The sequence below is a fragment of the Mus pahari genome, chromosome 2, assembly GCF_900095145.1.
Source record: "Mus pahari chromosome 2, PAHARI_EIJ_v1.1, whole genome shotgun sequence".
NCBI classification, from domain to species: Eukaryota; Metazoa; Chordata; class Mammalia; order Rodentia; family Muridae; genus Mus; species Mus pahari.
Window position 1 is genome coordinate 22,566,121 of NC_034591.1, and position 6,509 is coordinate 22,572,629.

Here is a 6,509-nt window from a genome sequence, read left to right on the forward strand (position 1 = left end):
ACACCCTGGTGAGTAAGCATTCAGATATATGAACCTATAGGGGTCATTATTCAAACTACCACAGTATCCATATTTGTGTCTACCTATATACTCATGCCATGCCCACATCTACACCCATGTCCACATCCACACCCATACCCATGTCCACATCTACATCTGTGTCCACATCTACATCTATATCCACATCTACATCCATGTCCACATCCATACCTGTGTCCACATCTACACCCGTGTCCACATATACATCTATGCCCCACTGGTGCTTATATCTGACAGCAATATCTACATGTATAACCTCCATCTCCTATTCGTTAGTTTTCTGGAGAACTTATCACACAAAGGAATAAGAACGATCCTCATCTCTGTGCCATGGAAAGGGCTGCATGCGGTCACTGGTGCAGCCCTCTGCCCAGGGAGCTTTCACAACTACTCACTGAGATGGCTTAGTCACAACTACTCACTAAGAGGGCTTAGTCACAACTACTCACTGAGATGACTTAGTCTGCAACTTTTTGATATTTTGGCATGATGTCTTCTATAGAGTTCATGTTCTAAAACTCCCCAATTACACTTACACATGCATTTATATATACGAGCACACATACACATAATACACATGCATATTAATATACAAACACACAAAATAACAAAATACCTCAGTGTGTGTGTGTGTGTGTGTGTGTGTGATGGCTCAGCAGGTAAAGGTGCTTGCTGCCAAGCCTGACAGCCTAAGGCTCCATCCCTTGCACCCACATGGTAGAAATAAAAAAAAACCAACCTTCAAGCACATACACTCACACATACTAAATAAGCAATTAAAATATTTAAAGTCTCAGTGTTTTAAATACATTTTATTTTAAATAAGTTTTTTTTTAAAAGTTGACTGCATGAGCCCAGATGGTATCTATATAGCTTAACAAACATCCTGGGTTGGTACTGTGCATCTCAAGGTCTGGTCTGTCTTCTAACAGACCTCTCAGAAGCCTCTTTAAGTACTGCTCGCACAAAGATGCTACAGGTAAAGCACAACTCAAGATCTCACCACTTGACAACCATGAGGCTGGGACTTAGCCAACTGCAGAGCACAATGAGCCCAGTGTGTGCAACATTTCTGGAAGAGGCAGGAAGATTGTTGGCATATTTTATTATTATTATTTTATTGTATTCTTATATCTCTACCTCCCTTTCAATCCTTATTCCACTCTAATCGCTTCTACCCACACACACCCAACACTATGTAGGAGAGAAAGAAAGCTAGAGGGAAATGGGTTGGCTCAGTTTCAGTCAACAAAATAGACTACTTCCTGCTAGGATCTTTGAGTTGCTTGGGGCAAGTCCAATCTTCATCGTCAGACTATCCAGCAGTCCAGGAATCCAGCAGTCCAGGAATCCAGCAGTCCAGGAATCCAGCAGTCCAGGAATCCAGCAGTCCAGGAATCCAGCAGTCCAGGNAATCCAGCAGTCCAGGAATCCAGCAGTCCAGGAATCCAGCAGTCCAGGAATCCAGCAGTCCAGGAATCCAGCAGTCCAGGAATCCAGCAGTCCAGCAATCCAGCAGTCCAGCAATCCAGCAGTCCAGCAATCCAGCAGTCCAGGAATCCAGCAGTCCAGGAATCCAGCAGTCCAGCAATCCAGCAGTCCAGCAATCCAGGAATCCACCAGTCAAGCAGTGCAGCAATCCAGCAGTTCAGCAATCCAGAAATCCAGCAGTCTAGCAGTCCAGCAATCCAGGAATCCAGCAGTCCAGCAGTTCAGCAGTCCAGTAGTCCAGCAGTCTGGAATCAAGCGGTCTAGCAATCTAGCAATCCAGCAATAGCAAACACAACAGCATCAGGGGGCAACAGCAGTGGGGAGCAACAGCTGCTGCAGGCCCTCTGGGGGCTCTCATATTTATACCTGCCCAGAGTCCCCTGAACTTAACTATCTGCAACTGGCAAAAATCATGCCTCACCCCAGAGCATGAGACAATCATAGTTAAACGTCTGTGGACAAACTGAAGCAGCTGCATATCCCACACCCAGGAATAAAACACAAACATACTCATATAACATAAACTGGGTTTTTAAAGAAATCAAAACTCTCATTACAGAGGATAAAGTTTCTAAGGCAAAGATGGTGTCTCTGCTTTTCTACCCAGATCAACGGCCAGAGTAGGGGCTGTTGGGCTCACACGCAGGTATTTAGGTACTGGGACAGATTGTCCAACATTCCTGGAAACTACTGGGAGAGGGGAAGAGGTTCCCCTGAGACCGAGGGCAAAGTAACCTGTACACTCAGTAGCCCCTCCCTGGTAAAATGGTCAGATCTCCTTTGAAATAAATACGGTAAGGGGATTAACATAGAAATTCACATTAAAGATCTGTGACCAGGTGGTATGGTAACCCTCCAGGCAAAAAAGAATGAATAAGAGAAAAAGCCAATAATAACCTCAGCTCTCTGGGTGGAGAATGGCCTCGTTTAGCAGGAGATGCATTTTTCTTTCCTTGAATTGTTTTGTCTCTTTTACTTAGAGCCCAAAGCTCCTGGGTAAGGTCACATGACCTTCCTGCCCTAAACATAACCAGCAAAAGTGGCTTGTAAGCATGTGAGGCTCTAAATAGACTCTAAACACCCAAGAAGGTGGACTTTGATGAGAAGTGACTTCCTGTCCCTTAGTGGGTGCCATCTGAAGCAGCTAAGAAGGGCAGCAGGTGTTCCTCAGCACCCCTAGACCTGCACACTTCTGGCCCAGCCCAGGAGGCAGCATTTCCCATGGGTTTTAGCTTGGTTAAGAAGCTGAGGAGGAGGCCCCACCCCATTCAGCTAGGAAGCTCCACCCCATGAAGCCTCACCTCCTCTACCTCCTCTCCTTATTCCCTTTGGAGTATCCCCTTGAGAAAGCTGGGAAGAAATGTCTCATGGGCAGAATCCTGCTGGAGAAAGAGTGTAGAAACAAAAAGGCCCTCAATAAAAGCAAATAGCTCCATACTTGGGCAACCAGACCCTGACTGCTTGGAACTCGGACTTGAGAATGTGGTGTCTGACATGAACATTTAGAGCTAAATTCCTGACGAGACACCCACCACCACCACCCATAGCTAGGCTATAGAGAGACAAATCTGCGTAATAAGGCAGAGGTGGCAGCCTATGCCTCGGGTACAGATATGTGGGATAGGATTGATCTCCCAGTCAATTGCCATAAAAGGTTCCTGTCCCTTCTCTGGGAGCTGGAAGGTGAAGCCACGATGGACTTAATACTTTTCTGCTTCTGTTTTTCTGGCAAACTCATTTACAGCCAGTAATTTGCCAGCCCATTGCTATTACATGACAGGAGGAGGAGTCTGTCTAGACCTTGTATGGGAAGAAGCAAGATTAAGGTGAGTCGTGCACTGTTGCATGTGCAACTGCAGCCTGTGATAAACCACGGATTAAGAGCTGTGGAGACCAGGTACAGAGTAACCCCAAGCACCTCTCTGTTCCCGGGGCTCATCAATCCGGGCAGAAAATAACTACCTGTGCAAACCGAGTAATTCTAGGAAGTTTAATACAGGTGCTCACCATGAAGCTCTAGACAGGATGCTGGACCATCAGGAACTGGGAGTTGTTACCAGCCCTGGCTCCCAACTGGTAGTGGCACTTGGAGAACATGGGTATCTGAAAGGCTGAACTTAAATCAGATGACGTCAGTGGAGGGCTACAGGCAGTCAGTATCGATCCCACATCCCCTGGCCCTCAAGAGCTCCAGGAGCCTTCAGGTCAAACCTAACTAACTAGGGCTGCAGAGCAATGGGGCCTAGGAAAGAGCCCAGCAGACCTACCTCCAAACACAAAGAAAAGCAACCATCACCCATGACAGACTTTGGCTGCCCTGCTAGGTCACCTCCCCTTTATGCCTGCCTTAGAGCGCCTTAAATATAAATAACGCGCGGTGTCCTTGCAAAGCCATGGCCACTTTGCTCCTGGCTCCGGAGACCGAAGTCAAGCACTTCTTCAGGGAGCTTCCGTAGCACTGTCTGCTTTTGTGGACAGTCTGCTATACAGTGGCCCCAGGGCAGCACCGCGAGGCTTGGGTGGAGCTCATGTATGAGGCCACGATGCAGTATGTGCCCAGCAGAGGTCCGCAGTGGGACCTCTCAGCATACACCCCTAGCAGCATGCCTGAGCACAGTCTAGTGTGGTACATGGCAGGCACCTGAAAGTGAACTTTTTCTCAAACAAACCTGCAACCATCTTCCCAGCTCTAAAGTTCAGGAAGATAACTTCCAGTACCCCTGGCACTAAAGCCACAGGAAACAAAATTTGGCAAACAAAACTAAACTAAAACCCTTGCTTATCTGGTGGAATGTGCTCCTGCTTCATCACCCAGGTGACCTGCCACAGATTTCAGGCTCCTGTGCTGCAGTATTTCTGACCTTGGGACCTGCAATTCTGACAAAACAAATTAACTGCTAAGCATCTCTAACTACCATTGAGCTTCCCCCAACAGAGGGGCAGGGGTCAGATGAGACCTCAATTCCAAGCTCCGTTGTAATCGGAGGTTGGAGCCATCTGTGCCATGCTGCCTGAGGCACGGCAAGGCTGTGCTTCCCCAGCTCACACCAGGAAACAAAGTTTGTGTGGATTGTAAACAAAATTGCATTTGCATTTGGCGTGCTTTTCCAGTTTTCTCTGAAAACAGGAGAAGATGTATGTCAGTCTACCCCATATACATACTGCGTGCCATCAGAGGTTCATGAGGTGGGGACCACACTCCCATCTGAAACACTGTTGGAGCAGGATAGTGGAGACTGCTGTAGCCAGGCCGGACCACATGGCAGGCTGGGAGCCCACTGGTGGGATGACTTACTAGGCGTTGAGTGTCGATGCTTCCACCTACATAGAGATTTGTCCTTCAGAGCTCTAGAAGACTACAGCACCTTTGCATTTATCAAACTTGCACAGTATGGACAGTGTTTCAAAGGTCCTGCCTGGCACCGCTGCACAGAGCAGCTTGGACCCTGCCTCCAGACTTGCTGGCTCTCAGAGGCAATATGGAAACTTTCTAACTGGGTTCCTTAAACATTGAGCCTACCTTTCTAAATATATAAATGCCTACTGCTGTTTTGTGACATTTTGGAGGACAGGTGGTCTCCCTTTAGGTTAAGGTTAGTGTAGCGGCAGGGGGACCACACACACACAGCTGAGTATACACATGCATGCCCTTCCTCCCAGTGTGTCCTGCTGGTGTTTGACCTCGAGTTTAGCATCCACCTGATGATGGTGGGGTCTTAGTGTACTAGAGTGTGCTGCCCTCCTGATGACATCTGGTGTCTTAGTCAGGGTCTCTATTCCTGCACAAACATCATGACCAAGAAGCAAATTGGGGAGGAAAGGGTTTATTCGGCTTACATTTCCATACTGCTGAAGATCACCAAAGGATGCAGGACTGGAACTCAAGCAGGTCAGAAAGCAGGAGCTGATGCAGAAGCCATGAAGGGATGTTCTTTACTGGCTTGCTCAGCCTGCTCTCTTACAGAATCCAAGACTACCAGCCCAGAGATGGTCCCACCCACCCCTTGATCACTAATTGAAAAAATGCCCCACAGCTGGATCTCATGGAGGCATTTCCCCAACTAAAGCTACTTTCTCTGTGATAACTCCAGCTGTGTCAAGTTGACACAAAACTAACCAGTACATCTGGACATGCTGAAGTTAATGAAAGACCTACCTTGCCATTTGCTCTGTTTACTGGTCTGGAATTCACAGCCAGCTTCTCTGGAGAACACTTGATTGGACAAACTGGGACATTGCTGGGTCTTCTGAGTCCTGGACTTCATATCCCCTTCTTGTTTCTTCCTCTCCTGAAGTTAAAAGGGACTTTCAGGAGTTTAAAAAGAAAAGAAAACAAAACGATATGATAACAAACACAAGAGCACAGAGTGCCGAACCTTTAAAGGGTATAGGGCCTTTCACAGTTCCAGGGGTTAACCTGACTCGGGGTGAGGGGATGAAAGCGTACCAGCACCTGGACTCACAGATTGAGCTTTCTGATAGAGATGCCACAGCAGCCCCACTAGAAGCTCAGCATTAGTTTATTATATACTGTTGAACAGGGAGGTATGGTTATTGCAAACAGATAAAAAAGGAATCTGGGTTATTATATACAGCTGAACAAGAAGACAGGCTTAACTAAGCCAGTTTAAGTGTTTTGTAGGGGAGTAATTTTCAGACTGTAAACATGGGGAAGGGAGGAGCTCTGATGGACACTCTCTTCATGCTCTACCAACATCTGCACTCAAACCATTGGAAGGCTTTGTTCTTCCAATAAATAAAGAATAAAGAGAAGGGGATATGTTTGGTGGGTGTGCTGAGGTATGGGGGAAGGGGTGCCTCCTCGGGCCCATGCCAAGGCATCCCTTCCCTGTGAGGGACCAGCCACACAACACTATAGTATAGAGTGGAGTTTATTAAGGGCATGGGGAGGAGAGTTGAGAGAGAGAGAGAGAGAGAGAGAGAGAGAGAGAGAGAGAGAGAGAGAGAGAGAGAGAGAG